Source organism: Seriola lalandi, unplaced genomic scaffold (genome assembly GCF_002814215.2).
Source record: "Seriola lalandi dorsalis isolate HSWRI2012SDOR001 ecotype SW California unplaced genomic scaffold, Sedor1 jcf7180002054519, whole genome shotgun sequence".
NCBI lineage: Eukaryota > Metazoa > Chordata > Actinopteri > Carangiformes > Carangidae > Seriola > Seriola lalandi.
The window spans coordinates 1,871,382-1,893,308 of record NW_019525072.1 but is presented as its reverse complement, the minus strand read 5'-3'; the positions used below and the strand labels follow the sequence as shown (position 1 = coordinate 1,893,308).

General features: G+C 39.4%; 1 protein-coding gene across 2 annotated transcripts in view; it reads right to left on the bottom strand.

Moving 5' to 3' along the window:
• The window catches only part of mrtfbb (myocardin related transcription factor Bb), a 73,158-nt gene that overhangs the window by 21,787 nt on the left and 29,444 nt on the right, over positions 1 to 21,927 (bottom strand). The window lies entirely within an intron of this gene.

The window sequence follows — 21,927 nt, the reverse complement described above, 5'->3', positions numbered from 1 at the left end:
GTGATGAGATCCTGAAGCCCATCGTTGTGCTATTCATCCACCGCCATTGCAGCATGTTGCAAGGATCTGTATCACTGAAGCCACTGAACGGGAGAGGGTCAACATTCCACAGGCCGCAAACAAAAACCTGGTGCAAGGGAGATGTGTCGGACTGCACGAGGCACATGGTGGTCATCCCACATTGTCTCGTTTTCTGATTTGCACATCTGTAGCTGAAGTCACGTGAAATTCATAGTTCGTTGCCTAAGAAATTTCTTTTTTTTTTCAAAACAAAACTACACATTTCAGAGCTGCCTTTTATTGTGAGCAGCTCAAGGCACACCTGTGCAGTAATCATGCTGTGTAATCAGCATCTTGATATGCAACACCTGTCAGGTGGATAGAGGATCTTGGCAAGGGAGGAGTGCTCGCTAACACGGATTTAAACCCATTTGTGAAAAACATTCGAGAGAAAGAAGCCTTTTATTTCAACTGATGAAAAATGGGAGCAAAAGTGTTGTGTGTTTTTTGTTCAGTGTATATTGCTTTAGGTATTGTTTAGTTTGTTGGAAATAATGCATGGATATGAATGGACCACACAAAAATTGTAATGGATAAACACAGAGTGACTGTCCTTCCCATCACATCACACTATCAGCTTATCTGCTGTATGACATTGTCTGGAGTAGCTTGTTGTGTGCGTGAAACCCTTAGTGACAAGGGGGATGAGCAGTTCCTGTGATACAGAAACCCCAGATGAATAAGTGCGAGCTGCAGATTCCCAAGGCCGATCTCATCTCAAGCACTAATGACTATTCGATGAGGAGCAGGCTGTGTCACATGAAACAAATCAGTAATGATGAGAAGTTAAAATTTGATCAAATATCTACAAAGTTTGGAAGTAATTTAGTAGAATAAACGATCTGCCATTAGGAAGTTTAAAAAAAAAAAAAAAAAAAGGGAGGGTGCAGTGCTGCTGTCCAGTGTAACATTTGTTGTTGGTATTGAAGGGCAATTTGCAACATGAGCCTTGAATCTCAGCCAGGAACGATGCCAGCAGCTTTCAGTGTGCTTTTCATGTTAAATCCATACTCTCACTCCCAGTGCATCTTTGTTTGCACCGATAATGTCAGTTCTAGCACATACCATCAGGGATGTTACACAGACATAATAATGATTATGATTTTTTAGGCCGGTTTTCCTTTTATTTCACTGAAGACGTGGTGAAGCTTAACTGCAGCTATTTTATTTATTATTCTACGTCATTACACAACCAAGACCGCAGCATTTCCTCTTAGACACACAGCAGCTACTTAGCAAAGAAACAAACACTTTGCTACTACAGATATCAATGACCAAATTAAGTGTCTGTGTCTTAGTTTTTGAGTCAGATTGTCCAAGTAGACCACATAAAAAAAACAAACAGTTTCCATGCTCTTCTGGATACTTTATATTTTATGTGGACAAAACTGTCGGTCTTTTAAGCACCAAGCATCAATTATTTTAGATTTAAGCTTTATGTCTATAAAGTTAAAGCTAGTACTTTTAGAGCACACACAGTTCACTCATTCCTGCAAGATGAAGAGATGATTTCTTGTGATTTTGCTTGATTTGTCCTCCACATGATTTTACCAAATATGTTCTTAAGAAGACTGAGTACTTGCTGGTCTTCCCTGATCATCCATGGATCAGGGATTTTGAGTTATTGCCATCTGGTCTTTGCTTTAGGGCATCAGCTGGACAAATGAACTAAAGCATCTCCTTGTTTCTGTAGCCTGTTGAGCTCTTAAAGCACTGGAGCAGCGAATGGAGTTAAACTATCAAACTACCAATTACTGACTTTTAGGGCTTCAACTAACGATCATTGTCATCAATATTCATATCAATCAATCTGCTGATTATTTGTTTGATTAATTGATTAATCTTTGGTCTATAAAATGTAAAAAAAAAAAAAAAAAGAAGAAGCCAATTAGTGCCCCAAGAGGTAACATTCAAATATCTTATTTTCTCTGACCAAAACTCAAAGATATTGAATTTACAATAAGAGATCAATCAAATTTGGGAAACTGGAAACTGAAAAATTAAATTTATTTTTCTTGATAAATGATTGAAATTGATTATCAAAGCTGCCAATTATTCACCTATTTGATTAATTAACAAACAGTTTCAGCTGTAATGACTGTGGGAAGGGGGGAGTCTCCTGAGGGTCCCAGCTCCTTCTTTAGAACTGATGGCTTGTGTCAGTTGTATTGTGTTGTTTAACTGCTGCAATTACTGCATTGCAGCTTAAAGAAACTGGATGTACAACCCACTCATCACACTCTCATCAAAATGTTCTATGTTCTCCCTTTTTTTTTTTATCACCAGTCAATAAACAAATAATGTGATGTGCATTCCAGGCTGAAGTGCTATAATGTCTCCCTGACACACTACTTTAGAGCAATATTGACGATGCAGTAACCCTCTCCTGTAACTTCACATCCTGTGTTTATTCAACTATATTTGCAACTTATGTCACGACGGTTCACTGAAACAGAAGTGACTCTTGCAGGATATTTCCTTTGTGTAGTGAGGGATACAAAGAACGGTGTATGCCCCAAACAAAAGCCCATTAATATATATAATCAGTCCGCAATATTTCCTGCAGTTATTTTTTACCAGTGATGTCAGAGATTGTTAGTTTGTGCTGCTGTGCTGTCATAATGTCCTAGTGAGAAAGTGCACAGCAACCCCATCACTGAGATCCTGACAATCTCATTAGACTCTTGCCAAAATCCACACTTCTTTTTCCCGGATAAAGTTTCTTTGAACATCAAAGCACTCATTAACATCAAGTCCCAAGTGGGGGCTTCAAACTAACACACATACTTAGATTTATGAAATCATGCTCAGCTTGTTTTTGCTCACGGTACAGTAAAGTGTCAAGGTCGAACTAAATTCTGTGACAAACGCATGAGTTTTAACTTCCATCACATAAGAAGAAAAACACTAAAGGTCAAAAGCACTCTCCAAAGACCATAAGCCGATCACAAGCCACCACTTAAAGGCTTTGGGAGTAACTCTGTCCTTTTTCTGATGCTGCCTGCTGATGGGCACATGTTAATCAATTTCAGGTGCACTATGATGAGCGAGTCATCTACACAGCCCCTTTCAGCTCGCATAGGTATTTCCTATAAAACCCAGACTGCGTCGAATTCCTTGTGGTTTTTCACTGGGGTGGTTCCAGGAAGAATCCCAGGGAGGGGCTGGATGAGATGCACATTTAAATTAATCTAGGTGCAGGTATGGGCAGCAGACAGCTCCTTCCATAACACACAGCTCATTCCTGGCTCGCTCTGAGCCAAGACGTCAGACTGAATAAGATCGATTTGAGTTTAGCCAGCACATTGTTGTGCATGTGCTGCTACACCAAAGACAGATGTTCACTTTAATCAAACTATGAATCTGTTAATCAAACTATTTCTCAAGGTATCAGGTGTTGGATTGTGGGGGATTGATTGCAGGGTTACGAAGCACTGACATTTCGAGCCTTAGAGTAGAGTTATTTATCATGGTAGTGAAAAGTCTGGGTGGTTGCCATGGCATTATCTTCGGTAAAGGATCACCGGAATCTATGTTTAGTCAAAGAAAATAAAGCAAGAGTGTGTTTTACTGATGGGATAAAGGCAAAATGTTCATTACGCTGGCTGGTGCCTGATCAGCCTGTGAATGGATAAGAATATAAAAGGTATGACTCAAATCACGAATGAGCATATTTAATGACTGCACGTGTTGAAAGAGGTTGCAGTAAAACTGGATATTCCTTTTCACAGGGGAGTCTCCACAACAACCACTACCATCACATCCTATGAAGGCCTCTGCAGATGGTGGGAAAGCCAGAGGAAAATCCCTGTAGGCCTCCACTTTTCTTTGAAGCTGTGCTACACGCAGCTGCCACAAGAGGCTAAAAAAGGCAGGCATGGCCACATCAACATCATCACCCAAAAAATAACTAATTGCACACACTTAGCAGAAAGTAAACATACTCACAGTTGCTCACAGGCTAAATGTAATGGCATTCAAGCATGTGCATCAAAACACAAATAACCACAAATCATTTGCACAGTATTTACTCTCTTAGATGAACTGCATTAACAAGAGTAATCAAGGACTTGCATTCTTTCCCACGTTTTATTATTGATAAATAATGATACTGTCAGTTTGACCAAGTGTTTCACCAAGACTGATAATCATTCACTATTTACAACACTAAACAGAGAAGCTAAGGTTTGGAAAATTGTTGTTTTTCCATGACATCCAAATGCCATTGTAACTGACCGGACAGATTTACCATAACTATAACTGAAACACAATGGTGCAATGCAAATGTAACTGAGTCACAGCATCAGATAGTTGAATTTGTTTCATCATTTGTGGCATTTTTATTGAGAAACAGCCTATAAAATGTACTTGAGGTTGATTTAATCTTTTAGACTCCCATAGCCTTTAGTGGTTATAACATCAGAGATTTTATCTCCCAACATTTCTCCTAAAGTCACTTATCATTAACCAAGTACAGAAAAATCGCAGTAACATCAATGTATTACAACTACAGAGGCAATATTACTGTTAAATTTGTATTGATGCTTCAGACTTAAGATAATTTAATAACATGTATATGTATCCTGTTGTTACTGTGGTAGACAACATATAGATAGTGGATTCACATATATTTTATCCATGTGAAATAATCTATCAGTTTTTGGTTGAAATCAATAAATAAAGAGGAGCTGCATTTAGACAATAGCTTGACTACACAGAGGCACTGTGCACTGTTCAGAGGTAGTCAGATCAAACCTTCGTAAAGGTCAGATGGGTTGATAGCGGCCCACTAAATTGAAAGGCATCATACCATTGCAAAAGTTCTGAATGAGTAACGGATGAGTAGACGGCTATAAAGAACAGAACGGAGTTATGTTGAAACAAAGGAGGCACAAAAACCTTGTCATGGAAAACAACTCAGCACTATAAAGCAGGAGCAGGCTATGCTGCTAAAAATAGCTGGCCATATAGACAGAACAAGCAGCTGGATAAGGCGGGTGGGGTGGGGAGGGCGGGGGCGGGGGGCTCTTCCGTTTCTGTGTACGTCTGGGATACGAGGGCATCCCCACAATCTGGACATCATGTAAGAAAAGAACATGTTACATCTACAGCGAAGGCCGGGCGACTCATTCACACTTCCCCTCTAACATTCCCCGATTTCAACAACCATAACTTTCCCATAAGTCAAATTAACCCTTGAGTGGCTGTTACACACAACATGAGCCCCCCCCCCTCCCCACTCGCTCCTGTTTGGACCCAGCCAGCAGTGTGCTTGGTGGGGGGTTGGTTAGGGGTCGACCACAGACAGAAATAACCTCTTGTTTGCTCACTGGCACGCCGTTACTCGTGGTGTTGTTCTGAGAGCCAGATGGTGGACTTGTGTTTTCGTCTAGTATCATAGTGAAACTCTTATTTAACAATCATGCTGTGCAATAAGCTTCAAATGATTTATTCAAAACTGACACAGCCTTTCTGAAAGATCGTGTTTTAAACTGTCCATATCTGGTGAAACCAGAGGGAAAAAGATTGTTAAGATTAGTAAATCGATTCTTAAAAGCCATTTTTTAATGAGATTAACTTTTACTTTTTAATTCTGAAAAGTAAATTCTTAAAAACTCCCTTAAGAAGATTTCTGCATTAGAATAGTAGGACTGAGCATGGATTGCTTAGACGACTGCTCAGCTATGTTATACTTTATGTAATACAATCACAGGCCTGCAGCTCTGCTGACTCAAGGGAAAAGCTTCTTACTTTGTGTCAGCTATAGTTTTCACATTGCAATAGATGTACGTGCCTTTAATACAAATGAGATTAACAGAAACCTGGTTTTAGCATGTGGCATAGTCACCAGAAAACTGAAAATTTTGGAGATTGTGAAGTGTAAAAAAGTCATTACTCTAAATTACTGTTGATGCACCAGACTTACACAGAGGCAACGTGCCAACATTTGGCATCTCCTGAGTTTTCCATGCCTGAATGGAAAGTGTAAACTCCTTCCCTTACTCCGTTTTAGGAGTCTATGAGCACAGGAGTCATGGGTAAATCTTAGCGTTAGGAGAATCCAGTGTAGGTATCCTCTACTGTTTCCTAAATCTTATCTTCGAACATTTTCTTCCTGAACTCTCCATCAACACAGCCCAGCGCTATGCATATGATATTTGTGTCCCCAGAAAAGGATCAGAAATAACATTTGTTCACTGGAATAACAGGTAGCAATAACAGTGCAACCCTGGCCTCAGCCCCAGGAGAGATGGACAGTCAGAGCAGCAGACTGTGAAAATACAGCCCAGACCACAAGGGAAGCATTAACTGCCCTATAAATGCCAGGAATATAAAGTGTGCAGTGTTGTTTTCAAACGGACAATGTATAATGAAGGCTATGCACTAAAGGTGGCAAAAGGCAAAATAAAAACCCTGTGTAGCTTACTGGTTATCATTCAAAAACATAGTGAAATAATGTCCCTTTGATGATGCATATTGAAATAAAATATGATGCTGAAAAGTAAAACTTTACCTAAGAACTCTTTCTTTTTGTGTCCGTCAGATATGCTCCCTCTATTCAACTACTATCATCTCCCTGCAACTGGTTTACTTCCTGACTCAGCTATGGGAAACCGTGAAGTTACCCTGATTACAGACATTTCCTTCCTCCACCATTCACAGCAATGCCTGGAATGGCTGCAGTATTTACTCAGGGCTGAAGTGGTAAACTGCAGATCCCACACCCACATGGCATATGCATCATAGGCCCTAAAGGCCAAAGGCTCCTGGGAGAGTTCCTCCTAATCCAGACAGAAAAAAATATTATTTTGCAGGAGACATGATGCAATTAGATAATCTGGCCAGGTCGGTTGGTGTTTCAGACGTTTCCCTTCTGTTTGAATTATATCTGCTGAGGGACCCCTGACAGGACCCAAGACTAGATTTGCTGTACAAATGTTTACAGCAGCACTTTGCCTCTCTGATCGCTCCCCTTCTGCCTTGGGACCCCCTGAAACTTCCCCAAAATATTTCTCCAACTAGTAACATCTATGTTTGGATCCTAAATGGTTTTCACGCCCACTTGTTGTGATGTCCATGTGTGTGTACACACACACACACACACACACACACACACACACACACACACACACACACACACACACACACACACGTATTTATATGTGGTTATGTGTCTCTTGGTTATACTCTGTAAATTTAGGCTGCGCTTAACAAGCAAAATAAAAATCAAGCAATTCACCTTCTGCAGGGACACAGGATACTTTGTATCGCTGGACACAATAAACAGAACTAGACTTTTGCACACTATTGCCATGAGATTGTCCAGCTCTTGGCTAATTATGTCCAGCACTACAAACTGTTCCACATTCCTTGTGAGAGTCTCACAAAGAGATCATGTTTCTTTTTCTTTGGGACATAGTCTAACATTGTCAGGTTTCTATTTTGACAGGTAGACCTACATATGATGGACTGATGCATATTCTCTCCTCTAAGGGTGATTAGCTCCTATAGCCTGGGTACAATTAAATTTTATAAGCACCATCTGATGACAGCTTTAATATACAGATATTATACATGTTATATACATATTTACAACTAAAAGAAACAATTCCTCATTTTACATCTCACTGAGTCCTTAGCCTCCCCTTTTTGGCACTTTGTCACCCTATACCATGAGAAAAAAACATAACTTAGATAAGAGCATGCTGATGTTTGATATTTTTGTCAACCTTTTTGACATATTTGACCAGGGCACACTTAATTTATTGGCATGTGATGATGAAACGATGCAGCTACAAGTGGCTCAGAAGGATAAAATAAGAAGTTCATAGAAATATTACAGACTTGTGCATTTCCTGCCTTGCAAATACAGTCACACCATCCCTTAGGAAAGATCTTATTTTTCAAATTCAAGAACAATACTATGTATGAAGCCATAATAACACTCACTGCTTCTAACTGTTATTTGAACTACGCTGCCATCTAGTGTAATAAAGGGGGACAATAATAGGTTTCTCCATACATTTTCCAGTATTGTGTAATTCCACAGGTATCTTCTTTTTCAAACAGTATAGTGGAGAGGGAGTCATCATCCCGGCCCTGTCATAACTTAGGAGGCATTAAGTCTACCAAAGACACAGAAATCTAAGTTACATGAAAAAGTGACATTTTATACTTTAGTGAGGACTGAAACCAAAAGCAGCTCTAACCATCAGACTTAATGTAACTGAAAGAGCCAGGAAGTGGCAAAACAGATCTTTCAATTCCTATTTAACTGAGCATGATAAGCAGTCACATAACATCACCTCCTGTGTGGTGGAATGTGTCAGATAAACACTGGACTGGCGCCCATAAGATGGAGGCATAAATTACCAGCTGTGGTGTTTCTAATTGCTCAGCATCTTGGCCAAAAGTGTCATCAAGTATCATCCAGTGTTGCCAAGACGGGCTACTACTAGTTTGTATACCAAATACATTTCTTAGACCAGGAGCAGTTGAGCTAAACTAGATTCATGTACATCTAGGAAACAACCAATAAAGATGTAGGCATTGCATTCAGGATAAACTACTCCAGGGATAACATTCATAAACACCTTTCTGTTTCACAGAGGATGTCACAAATGGAATGAGCTGGCTTGGAGGATGAGTATATACCTGGAGGATTAATACTGTGACAGTGAGACTATTTGATGGATAGTTATTGTTTAATATAATCAAGTTTGGCTTTTAAGAAGTCAATTTTCCTCAAGTAAACTTAAAGTAATTATTCACAAAAAGAAAATCGATACCCCAAAACCTAAACAATTCACATAAAGAAATGAACATAAAGATTAAATTAATGATTAAACCATAATACCTCCTTACCTTTATAAAGACCGCATAGCCTGGATGTAATTACAGACACAAGGGGGCAGTGAAGCCATTATGTGCTGCAGCTTGTCACTTGGCTCCTTTGAATCTGGGAGGTTAAAATTATATCTGAAGTGTTGCTTCAGTATCACACAGTGGTAATTTTAAAAATCGATTCAGTCCATATGCCCCCCCATCAGCTCTGTCCCAAATATAGCGCTAAGTATGAAGCTACAGGAGTGTGATTATATTAGTCAGTGATTCTCTCCCTTGGAGGCGAATCGTTGGAGTGAATCCTTCATGAATCTGCAGGACGTTATCTGTTCTCAAATGTCCAGCCATACTGAAATAATGCTTGCTGAGGTACCCATGATCAGGATAACTCAATTTAATTCTACATTCACATTTATTTCACTCACTTCGATATATTATCTTCACAAAGTATGAAGGGGTGGGATTAAAAGTTTTATACAAACTGAAGTACATATTTTATTTAAGTCAGCATAACGTAAATTTTTCAGAGGGGGTTTTATAAACTGGGGAATGAATCTAGCTAAAGCTAATGTTTGAGTCTAATGTAAGCTTCGTGCTTGCTTGGGGTGCCATGACTATACCTGGGGACGCAACAAAGTTTAAAACTTAAAGCGGTGGTATTTTAGGGCTTTGTTCGTGATGAACTGTGCAAAATATCTGCTGAGTTATTGCTATCTGAATTAATTAATCTGCTTTGGTGCCACCTGCAGGCAAAATGTCATCAGATTTGTTATAATGCTTGGAGTTAATACAAAAACAACTTTTCAGACTGCTCGAAATACCTTACATACCAAACTTAGTAAAGACTGAATGGAGTTTGTAAAATTGGCAAAACTCCAATTCCCGCCTCGCAGGTGTATGACTCCGCCAACCAGTCAAGTTGCAGGAAATATGGTCACGATCTTCCCAGAACATTATGATGTCACAGTCTAGCTGACCTTCGACCTTTTGGATATCAAATCGTCACTTCATTAACTTATCCTTTTAGACAGTTGAGTTAAATTGTGTCATAATTAGTGTATAAATTCACGAGTTTTGTGAGGTCACAGTGACCTTTGACCTATGACCTTTGACCACCAAATTCTAATCGGTTCATCCTTGACTCCAAGTGAATGTTTTTACCAGATGAAATGAAATTCCCTCCGGGTGTTACTCAGATATCGCCACGGCTGTCGCTGGCATGGAGGCATAAGAATTTCAAAAGTCTGGGAATGGGCATGGTACTTTATAATTGGACCCATGGTGGAACAATTGGGTCTGGATCAACATAAAAGACTAAACTTGTTCCCTGGCAAGTGGTCTAAATATACATCAAATTTCACTGAAATTTGTCAAGTTGTTTTGGAGATATCTGCAAACAAAGACACAAACAAACAGAACTGAAAACATGAAGTGGAGTAATCTTGAGTTCTGAGGAGAAACACAGACTTTGCTCATTTGAAATCAACTCTTTGTTTGCAGCAAACATCAGCCTTCAACAAATCAGCAACAAAAAAGCAAATCTATGACAAAGTCTTAAACAATCTCCACATGCTTCTTTGAATCTGAGACCAATTTAAGTAAGAAATGTCACTGTACTCTAAAGAAATGCAGAAAAATGGATACGCACCTACACTATTGTATATGAGCATATGATTTCATGAAGAAAAGTATGACTACAATGCAACATCCTTCTCTATTGCTAAACCCATTCCCAGTAGGGATAGGAGACATATAGTGTATTGAGTCACCAGTCAAGAGTCATCCATTGCTCCCGTGGTTTTCTATAAGCAATCCACACTGAACTCTTAAGTCAATGAGTAATTTGATTAGAGACATTTCATTTTCAAACAGTATGTTGCTCTCTGAGTGTGGCTGAAGCTAAGTCCTCGGAGTCTGCAACAGTGATTAAGGCCTATGCAAATAAATCAGCTTCGACTTGACTCTCACTGAATGTAAATGTCAGAACAATTTGAGAGGTGGGACACTGTCATTTGGCAAAAAAGTTCACTGGAACCACTGAGGTTTCTGAGCACTATCAACTGGAAAAGCATGACATTTGCTTTAAAAAGATAAGAGTTGAAGGGTTGATATGAAATCCCCCTGGGTGCAGTTGCTGAGAAGCTTATTAGCCTTTTTCTTTTTTCCATCTATGACATTTTACGGTTGTTCGTTACTTTCCCACAATAACTCCACTTTGAAAAAAAATAGAAGAAAAAAAAAAGAAACAAACAAAAACAAAACACACTCTCAGTGCAATCAAGCATCTATTTATTGAAGGGTAATTTGGAGGTTTTTCTGTGTCATTTGCTTTTGTACGCAAGCAGTTTATAGTTAATTGAATTCAAATGACTAACAATAATATGGCTTTCTTAAAAGCCCTGGGTACAAACATATATTAAGAGCAACACAAACAACTCTAATTGAAAGTAGGGCTGCGGCTTACCTTTATTTTTATCATTGTTTAATTTACCAATTATTTCCTTGATTAATCAATTAATCATTTTGTGTATAAAATGCCAGAAAATGTTGAAAATAGGCAATTACAATTTCCCAGAGTCCAATGTGTAGTCACCGAATGTCTTATTTTCTCCAGTCCAAAGCCCAAACACAGTCACCTTTCAATTACATAAAACAGAAGAAGGCAGCTTAAAGAATTTTGCTTTAAAATGACATAAATAAAAATAGCTATTAGTTATTTTCTATAGATAAAATAATCAGTAAGCTCTTATTAAAGCACATCAAATGACAGTGTGCTGCACAGTTTCGTGCAGTAAAGTGGACGAAGATTTGAGTTTGCTTCAGAAAGCCTACAAACCATTATGCAAATGAGGCTTCAGTTTGCTCCTTTTTAGCCAAGCTGATTCTAAATACTCACATCTAATATTGGACGCTGCCCTAGAACACAGTATTTTTGTCCATAGGGGTTTCCAGGAGACCTTGGTGCCAGTGGTTGAGGCACACTTAAAGAGTTCAGCGTGATGCAGAATTAAAGACCTCAATCAATAGAGTTTAGTTTCCTTTTGTCAACCAGCCATTTCAAGACATCAATCTTTATATGCTCAAAAGTAGATTTTCTTAGTAAGGAATAGAAATCGATTGTAATTTATGTGTCCATGTTATGTATCAGTAACTTGGGAGTCAGTGGTCGAACGTGATGGCAAATATGTGAGGGCTGTCAGAAGAGATGTTCCATAAAAACAGCCATTTTGGAAAGAATTTATAGCTGTGATGTCTACAGTTATCAGTTTCAATTCAACTCCGCCGAATGACTTTGGCAATAACGCTGTGAAAATACTGGGCAGAGGGGACGATGTGGAGAGATAAGTGACTTGGGGAAAGTAAATTTGCAGAGAGAAAGAAAACAGCAGCAAAATAAATGTCTGTCCTAGCTGCGGTAAAATACCGCTCTGACAGGAGCTCGGCCAAATAAAAGCACAATTTGTCGTAAATGGAAAAATCTTGTGGTCCTGGCACGAATCGGACAGCTTGATCATGTTGTCAAAACAGTGTTACAAACAGTGTTTTGAAAAGTAGCGGCAGTGACACCGACTCATTAAAACAAGCTAATTTAAGTCAACATGATGAAGTGCTGTACATATATATCCAGGATTTAGCAAAGACAAAATCTGCAAAACTACTGACATTTCTTATCTGATTCTACTGTCAAGCAAGACGTATTTCAGTCCATTGTAAATTCAGCTGAAACACATATCAGTGCGTTGTATGTTAATGTGACTCTGGATGTTTTCAGACGTTATTTGCAGATGATGATTGGCTGGACAGACCTGAGACTTTCCCTCAGAGGTCAAATTTAGGCCCAATTTGATTTGAGTAACCCAGCCAAGTGTCTGCCCTGTGTGTGTGTGCGTGTGTGCACAGTCCTTCCAAATTCTCCCAGAGTGCATGTTAGGGAGATCAGCTTTGCTCCAGTAAAATGTGTGGGCTGAAAATAGGCCTGATCGAAGAATAGTGTGTCACATTACATTGCACAGGAGACCCATGCAGCTGAAGCTCTTACTGATGACTGAGGTCTCCACTTCTCCTGAACAGCACACAGTGGACTCTTACAGGACACTGGTCAAGGTCACATTATCACAACACTACACTACACTAGCAGAGGCCTAGGACAGTGACATGCACAAAAAGTAAAAGTAAGGATCATTATTGTTAGTGTTACTGTAGTTGTCTTTCACCTGGCCTTAAATAGTAACTAATTATAGAATTTCTTTGTGTTTTGTTGATATCATTTAAATAAAGGAGCTTTTAATTTCTGGAATATAAATGCTCTTATGAAAGTTGTATTCGAGTTTAGCTCTTAATTGTGAGTCATAAACAACTTGGTCCCTTGAGTGAGAGTGAGTCTGTTTTTTGTTACTTGTAATAAAATGTTTTGAGTATGACTTTGCCGCTCACGCTCGTGCTTTGAAAGCCACTGAAAATAATCAAAGAAGCCACAAGCACTGTAAACATAGTAATGGGCTGCCTGTGGGCTGGCTCACCTGGGAGAGGACTGGACGGACATTCAAACGTTACTGCTACAGTTGAGTCACAATTCTCTGGGATACGTGCCAAGGCTGGCAGCCCAATTCTGGATATCTCTGCTGCGGCAGGTCCACAGTTTTCTCCCTCCAAGCAGCTAATGTTCCCAGCACTAAAAGTATTACGCCCCTCCCCACTCCCCCACCTCCACCAGACCCGTATATCTGGGTCTCTCACACATAATGCATCGCCTGCAGCAAGAGTGTTTTTGAAAGGCAAGGTGAATACTCAATGACATCTGAAAATAACCACCTACAGCTGTGATTCTTGAACTGGAAGAAGAATTTGCTCCAGTAAAGCTACGAGTGTACGAGTTTTTTTCTTTGACTAAAATTTCAAATCAGTGGCAGTGGGGCGTCACGGGTTAGTGGAGTGTAACGTGTAACTTTTATGTCATGAGTCTGAATCCACCAAAGTCATTTCTGTCTTGCTGTGGCCTAACATCTAAGACGATAGCAAATTAGAAGTGCGCTAATAGTAGCAGTGCAATTCTGGAACTTAAACATCTTTAATAAATAGATGTGCAAGTTTCCATCATTTGACTGTGTATTTCTAAGCATTTAAAATAATTGTTTGACATTTGGGGGAATACACTTACTACACTCATTTTGAATCTGTCCAACAGTGACAAAATCCGCCTCCCATCCCAGCTAAAGCTCACTAATTAACACGTTGCATCTTGTTTCTTCGATTCCTACAAATAAACATAAAGTGTGAAAACAAAAAAATTGCTGTTTTACAGGTGTTTATGTGCCGGACTATTTCTTGGCCATGGCATGTAACTTCCTGCAGTCTCGGCTGGTTGCCTGGCAACTGCTCAGAGCCAGGAAATAGTTTGGTGCATAACCTAATGTAAATCGGCGGACTGTCGTTTTTACACTTCGGGTTTTTGTGCAGATTGAACAGACAAAAATAAGTGCGCTTTAGACGTGCTACTAGGCAGATTTTATTAGACTGTGAGACTCCAGGGCCAGGCAAGCTGTTTCCCTGCTTCCAGACCTTATGCTAAGCTAAGCTAACCGGATGTCAGCTGTAGCGCTGTATTTAACAGACAGACTTGAGAGTGGTCTTGACTTTCTCATTGAACTCCTTGACAGGAAGAGAATAAGCATATTTGCCAAAACTTTTACTTTTGCAAACTAAGCTGTAATAAAATAACATGCAATCATGGTGTTATATATTAAAGCTTCTTATTTTTCTGACAAGCACATATGACTTATAGAAGTCTAACAAACATTTTAAAGCTATAAGACAAGCCTGTTAAGTGTCGTCTGCAAGGTGACGTGTATCACAAACTATGATGATGGAATTCAGGAGGAAAACAACCGGGAGTGAAGGCTCCTCTGCTACAGACACACTGAAGCAGCCAGACAAGCATTTACTCCCAGTGGTCAGGAGGCTCATTATCCCCAGTGAAGCTCTCATGCAGTAGTTAGAGGAGAAGTGAACTCTCATCCCGCTATAATGAGCCTGGCATTCCACTAGAGACTTTGGCATGAGGCTGGCCAACTTGGAGCGAGGCAGCCACCCTGTTGCTCTGCAGCTGACTGAGGGAAATGAGCAGAGCCTCTGATGGCGTCCTGAACGGGCTGTTAGGTGTCTTCTGCCAGGCATCGCTGCTTCCACCGCTCTCTGTGGAGCAGGATCACCTGACTTTCAACACACATGCAAGACTTTATCTTTTGGGCCTTTCTTTGACTCAGTCGAAGGCCGTTGAATCTTGCAGTTTGTAAGAAGTGAAAGAGGAGACTCAAAGATCTACGCACCTCTACCTCCACCTTTTTGTTTATAATCCATCTTACTCCCCAGGTATCTGTAATTCATCAGCTATCTTTTTGTGTGTAATGGCAGTCCTTTAAAAGGATCTTTAGGGGGCGTCGTGTGGTGTAGTGGTCTAAGCAGGCGCCCCATGTGTAGAGGCTACAGCCCTCGCTGCAGTTGGCCCCGGCTCGAGTCCCGCATCGGACGGCCTTTGCTGCATGTCATTCCCCCTCTCTCTGCCTCCCCATTTCCTGTCTCTCTCCACTATCCTGTCCAATAAAGGCACAAAAAGCCCAAAAAAATATACTTTAAAAAAAAAAAAAGGATCTTTAGACAGGAACAAGTCAGATTTCCAAGTGAGGCTGATCACAGCATCAGTGTCATTTGCCTTCTGTTTAATATATTTTCATTTTCATCAAGTAGTGCTAACTTTGCGGTTAGTGGTTGTGTCTTTGTGGTCCTCTTTTTTGTAGTTCAAGCTTCTTTTCCCCCGGATTATTTTCATATTAATGCCATTATAAGTCATTCAGAACAAAACAAAAATAATGAAAATTTAAATGTTTTTAAATGTTGACGATTGACGTTATCAGAGTATTTCCTGTACCGCTCTTTATCAGTATGCAACACTGTTATTTTTAATGTGATTTAGTATTTTCTTTATGAGCGAGACTTGATCAAAAGAATACAAATACAATGATTGATAAATGAGAAGAGAAGAGAAGAGAAGAGAAGAGAAGAGAAGAGAGACATTTCTAAAATAGCCATTTTTACAAAAATAACAAAACTGTCCAAAAGTTTCACCTCAACATTCTTTTCAACAACAGCTTTAAACTCAGAAAGAGTTTGAAGCCTTTCCGGTGGCTATTTCCAGCTATAGAGCAGTCGGATATTATGAAGTTCTTTCTTACCAGAATAATAAGCAGACACACCTGCAGGTATGTCAGTGACCAAACGCTTCAGCAAAGTTCAGCTGTCTCCTGAGGGAATCTCTTCCCGTCTCACAGAGCTGCTTCTCTATGCGAGACTGACCAATAGATTGTGGTTTCTGTGACAATGAAATCTCAGAAGCGCTGAAGAGAAAAATATGCATACCATCTACAACATCTGAAACATCATGAGAGGTTGAACACTAATCTGCTTAGGACACCATGAAACAGAAGTGCTGCCCTGCTCTTTCTATATGAGGTCACTTGATCTCAAACCCTCTCAAGTGGGCGCTTAACTAATCAGATTTGGTTCGGCTTCTTTCTGCTTTGAGACTTTTCTAAAAGACACTCAATTTTACACGCTCAGCTTCAAAAGTTTGTCTCAGCCATAGAAAGCTATCACTGATAAATCTGGAAATGCTTAGGACCATTGTGAGCTGCCAGTCCATCTAGTGATTGGTTTGGACTTAAAGAACAACAAATTATGCATTTCTCTCTGCTGCAACTCGGACTCGGCTTCCAGAAGACACACTGAAAACACCAAGAGAAATAAGCAACTTGAGAGATAGGCCACGTTGACAGCAGTGACTTCAGTGAAGATGAGCCGAGCTCAGTATTACGCTGCTTTTCTAAATGTATATTTAAGACCGAAAACTGAAACGTAGTAACAACACATCTCAGGGTAATAATAATCTTCAGAAAGACAGTTTCCACTAGAGTAATAACCTTGAAGCTCCTACTACTGTATCACTTATTTTTCATCCGCAGGAAATCTCTAAGTAATATCCTGCAGCTGTAGTATCAGGTCATGAAATACTTTGCACAGTACAGTGTGCTATCAGGTCTGTCTCACTCATGGTCATCCTGGCTATTTTTTCTGTTACCATGACAACATTTCTCTGCACTCCTCTGCCTCTTGATTGTGTGGAAAATGAGCAAGAAGACAAAGGGAAAAATGTCAGACGCTGAGAAGCAGAGATTGAACACAGACGAGCAGTTAGCACTGACTGGCCTACTTTGTCTACAAAATTACTTAAAGGCTCAGCTTGATGTATTTGAGACGTTGCGTATCTCACCAATTTTAGTCTCGGTGTTCGCAGCTATGTATAGTCATGGAAAAGTGTGTTGCTCCATCTCACAAGCCAATCTTTCACTGTCATCCTACATTAATAAAACAGTCACATGGTGTGAACTTCGGGTCTGGTTTTAAAGGTTGATTTGGAACCCTTCAAATTTCATACAGACTAGTTAGGTCTCTTTTTTTCCAGTATGCTCTAATACTTCTTATAACTAGGACAAAGGAAAAATGAAAACAAGCACAGCGGCTATTCACTAGGGCCCACACTGGGTCCAAAAGCCTGAAGTGAAAAGCTTACAGCTTTTTGACCCAGTAAGACTTCATCAACAGTGAAGGCCTGGGCCTGTATTTATCAAGCATCTCAGGAATCACACTGAGAGGTAAACTAGGTCTCAAAACACAAAAAATTAATTCAGAGACACAATGTGCCTGTATGTTTCTCAAGAGCTGTCAAAAGCATTAACTCTCCTTGCCGGTGGCTTGGTGTACTGAGCCTTTCTGATGGTGGCTGCATTTCCTTTCTCATAAAACCAACCAGTCCTCCAACCTGAACAACCATACAGGTTGTTTTTTTAACCCTCTGATTCGACCCATAGTAATCTCCTGAAATAGCACCCCTATGGCAGCAGGTGTACTGGACCTAGGTTGTCATGGTTACAATAATAAACACACGGACGATACAGACAGTAGCGTCGCCACGTTACTAAATAACGGTCATGACTTTTTATTGGTTTAGACACTAAAACTACTTGGTTAGGTTTAGGAGCAGATCGTGATTTGGGTTTTAAATTAGTATTTCCTTAACATTAGACAGTCTTTGTTGTCATGGTTACAATATTAACAACGTTGAACGGTCATGGGTATAGAAACGACATAAACTGCTACTTTCACATGGGAATAGAACAGATATCGTATTGAACACCGCTCTCGTGTGTTTTGTTGACCCATCCATCCACCCCACCCTCGTCCTGACATGGACTTTGTTGCTCTTTATATTATGTCACCGCACATTTCCCTTTGCTCCTGTCATAATTACTGCGGCTGCTAGATGTCGCCTAACAGCAGAACGTAACTATGGGTCATAATAACCTGACGCACAAATGACCTATCGGCCCGTTTTTTACAGGACAGTCTTGTACATTTGCAAAGATATGTTTCGGAAGATTTTTAACCGGCATTGTTTTACATCCATGTTTACTAGCTTGCAGCTTCCTCAGTTCTGAACTGAACTGAAGAAAACCTTTTGGATGAGAGGTGAAACGTCTTTATGAACCTCCAGTTGCCTTCATTAAGCTCTAAGAGATATGACACTGGCAGCTTGAGTGTTGTGCAATGATATAAACTAAAATGAGGACCCACTTGTAAAAACAAGCCTCCAGTGGTCAAAAACTCCACAGGGTAACTTTAAAATAAATGTAATCAAGTTGAGAAAACATACTACAGGTACTACAAGTCAGTCCTAAGCAAGGAGTTCATCCCCTTTCCTCTGGCTTGAAAACACAGCGTGCTGCCTCATATTAGAACAATGAGTAGTTCATCCAGTATCAAGAGAATCTGGAGATGAAAAGAAACCACGGAGTTGAGAAAGTCAAATCAGAAGGTCATGTACATTTGTTTGTGTGTCTCACTTTGAAGCGGAAAGCTTCAAGCCATGCCGGCATGAATAACTCATACAGCTGTGAGCAGAGGCCATAACACTGGGGTCACATGACAAAAGACTGTCTGCATGACACCTACTGCTTTATACTGGTCCCACAACCTGTTTCAGAGAATATCTGTTGAAATAAAGCTGCAAACATTTTACTGCCGAGATTTAATCTTACAAAACGTCAAATGTTTGGATGTTTCTTGCTGAAAAATGATTGAAATGTTCAATTTGTCACAGATTTAAGAAATCACAATATTTCATTTGATGATCAAAATAATGCCACATGCAGGCAAAGTAGTTTATATAACTGAGCAGTGCTTTGTTATGGAGGGTCCTCCTAACAACCTCTTTAAACACTGGAATAATAAAGCATGATGCAGCAATGAACATCATAATTCAGGATGGGAAAGGTCAGCATGCTAACAGCAAGTATTCCCCAGAGAAAAATTGGAAAACCCTCATATTTTCTCATTACATCATGGTACTATACACATACTACAGTACACACGATGTATAAACTTGAAGTTAAACACTGGCAAAAATAATACACTGCAACTGGTTAACATAAATTACAAGGTGGAGGCTGCTTTTTTTTTTTATAAAAGGGAGGGATCCCGTATTTACAGTATAAAATCAAATGACTATTAATTATTTCTGGGTTGAGGGCTTGTGTATAAAAGGTTATGTCTGACAGTCCAGTAAAAATGTTGTATTAATCTCTTCCACATGCTCAACACAGTGATATTAAAACGATATGTACAGTACAAGTAATTGCTTAAAAAGAGGAGATAAATATAGAGCCCTCATGAGCAAGAGTAGACTAGACTGGGCTGGAAAAAATAAAAAGCATGCACAGCAGACAGATGTAACAGAAACAAGTGTAAATCAAAACCTTTGTCACAGAAAAGTCAAAGTATCTTTTTCCACCTTTACAATTACTGAAGGAACATCAAAACCACTTTAATATGTTGTCACCCTGTTGACACTGGGCGTAAATGCTAATGTGATTCACCGCACATTTCTTTTAGAGTTTTGACTCTAGCATATTCTAACTGACAGACCCTTAACTCTTTGTATTTGAAGTTTAATCAAGGAGTTTGGGAACAACCTGCTTAAACAATAGAGAGAAAACACCTTATTTCAAGCCATATTTAAGGTGTATATATCAACCTCTTAGAAATTTGTAGATTGTACATGATGTGGGAAGTTCTTATTTTGGCCAATAAAACCATACACGCAATGTTAAAAAAAGAAGACGTTATCCTAAGACACTGATGTCATGGTTTCCATACAGGTGGTTGTATGGATTTCAAAGCAGACCCCTCTCCAGCATGCTGGAGCAACAGACAGTCAAACAGTCTGAGCCGATCCATGTGACAGTTGCATTACTCAACTATAACAGAAAGGGATTACATTAAAATTCCCCAGTGTGTAAGTATTTAATTAGGCTCTTCCTCGTCCTGCCCACCTGCTCCCACCCAAGGAATGGCACAGAATGACTTGCACCGCAAAATTTTTGTGACAAAGATGTAGCTGCAAGAGTCATCCAGTTGTCATGCCGCACAAAGTATTGAAATTTATGCTTGTACATATTTGATCATTGTCGTCTTGGAGCAATCTTACAGAAATACTGTATGTGACTTATTCGTGCTTCAAAAACATGAGCTCAAGTCATACATTTTTATTGTTGCACAATGGAATTTTTGTATTTATTCATTTAGTCTGGTATAATGTGAAAATTGAAATGTCCAACTTGGCATACGCACACACACACACACACACACACACACACACACACACACACACAAAAAACACTATGCAACAAACTCAGAACAAACTAATTAACACCTTAGCATCGGCAATTACTTAAAACACCCTCAGAGACTTTATCAGGACATAATAAAGACTCGCTCAGAGATCTTATTCGCGGTAAGCTACTGGATTTCATTTACGAGTAGAGTTGGAAATAAAATAAAAAATAATTGGGACTTCTTATTAAGTCTGTTTTTTTTTTGTTGTTTTTCTGTAAGGTGTATAAAAATATCATCCACATAATGAATCTGTAAAAAGCGGTGCATAATAATATAAAAATAAAAAGCAGTTACAACAGCTATGTTTCACAGGGTGTCACAAACACTGACCAGCCCCATAGCGAGAATACCAACTGGTGGAGGGTATAAACAGCAACAAATCTATGACATGTTTGTTTCACTTGGCAGTCATCTTTACAGTAGAACATTTAAATGAAATGTCATCGTCTGGAGATTATCCCGTCCTAATAAAGCTGTTGTGGTTTTACTTTAAAGGAGCACTAAAGTTTCATCCTCGGGGACCGTGTGCACTATTTATAGGGAACTTTAAAGATGCACAAAGACGAGACAAGCAAAACCTCCCCTGACAGCCAATTGTAAATAAAACTTGCCTCTCACGGCTAAGATGATTCAACATCAAACAAAAAGAGTGAGATTTCTCAAGTGGCAGATGGTAAGCCTCCTTTCATTAATCATAATTTTAGATGAAAAGGTTTCTCTAAAAATAAATTGCCAACTAGCTGTTGTCAGATCAATGCTTGTCAAGGCCCCTTCATCATCTGCTACTGTTTGTAAATGATCAGTAATTAATAGCTGATGGTCAGCACAGGGTCTGTGGCATGAAATGAACACTGGAATAAAGTGATGAGTCTGGGGTTAATCAAACTCTAATTCAGATCATAGTGTTTACACACAAAAGTCTTTATAAGTAATAAAAATATTTTTTAAAAAAAAGTCTTTCCTTGGACAAACGAGAGGTAGTTAGGTAGTTGCAGCAGTTGGTGCAGTGTGTGTCACTTATACGAACCAGGCTGATTTAGGCAGGCAGAGTACATTTAAATTACATTTGACATGCTTTTGACCACCAGTGGCCATGTATCCACACAGCAGTATTAAGTTATATTATTTCAGTATTTGGTGCTTATATTCTGTATATTTGATTTGACCCTTCTAAAGAATCGCAACGGCGCTGTTTTCTTGTTGGAGTGGATGAAACTCTGAATGATCATTTTCACTTTT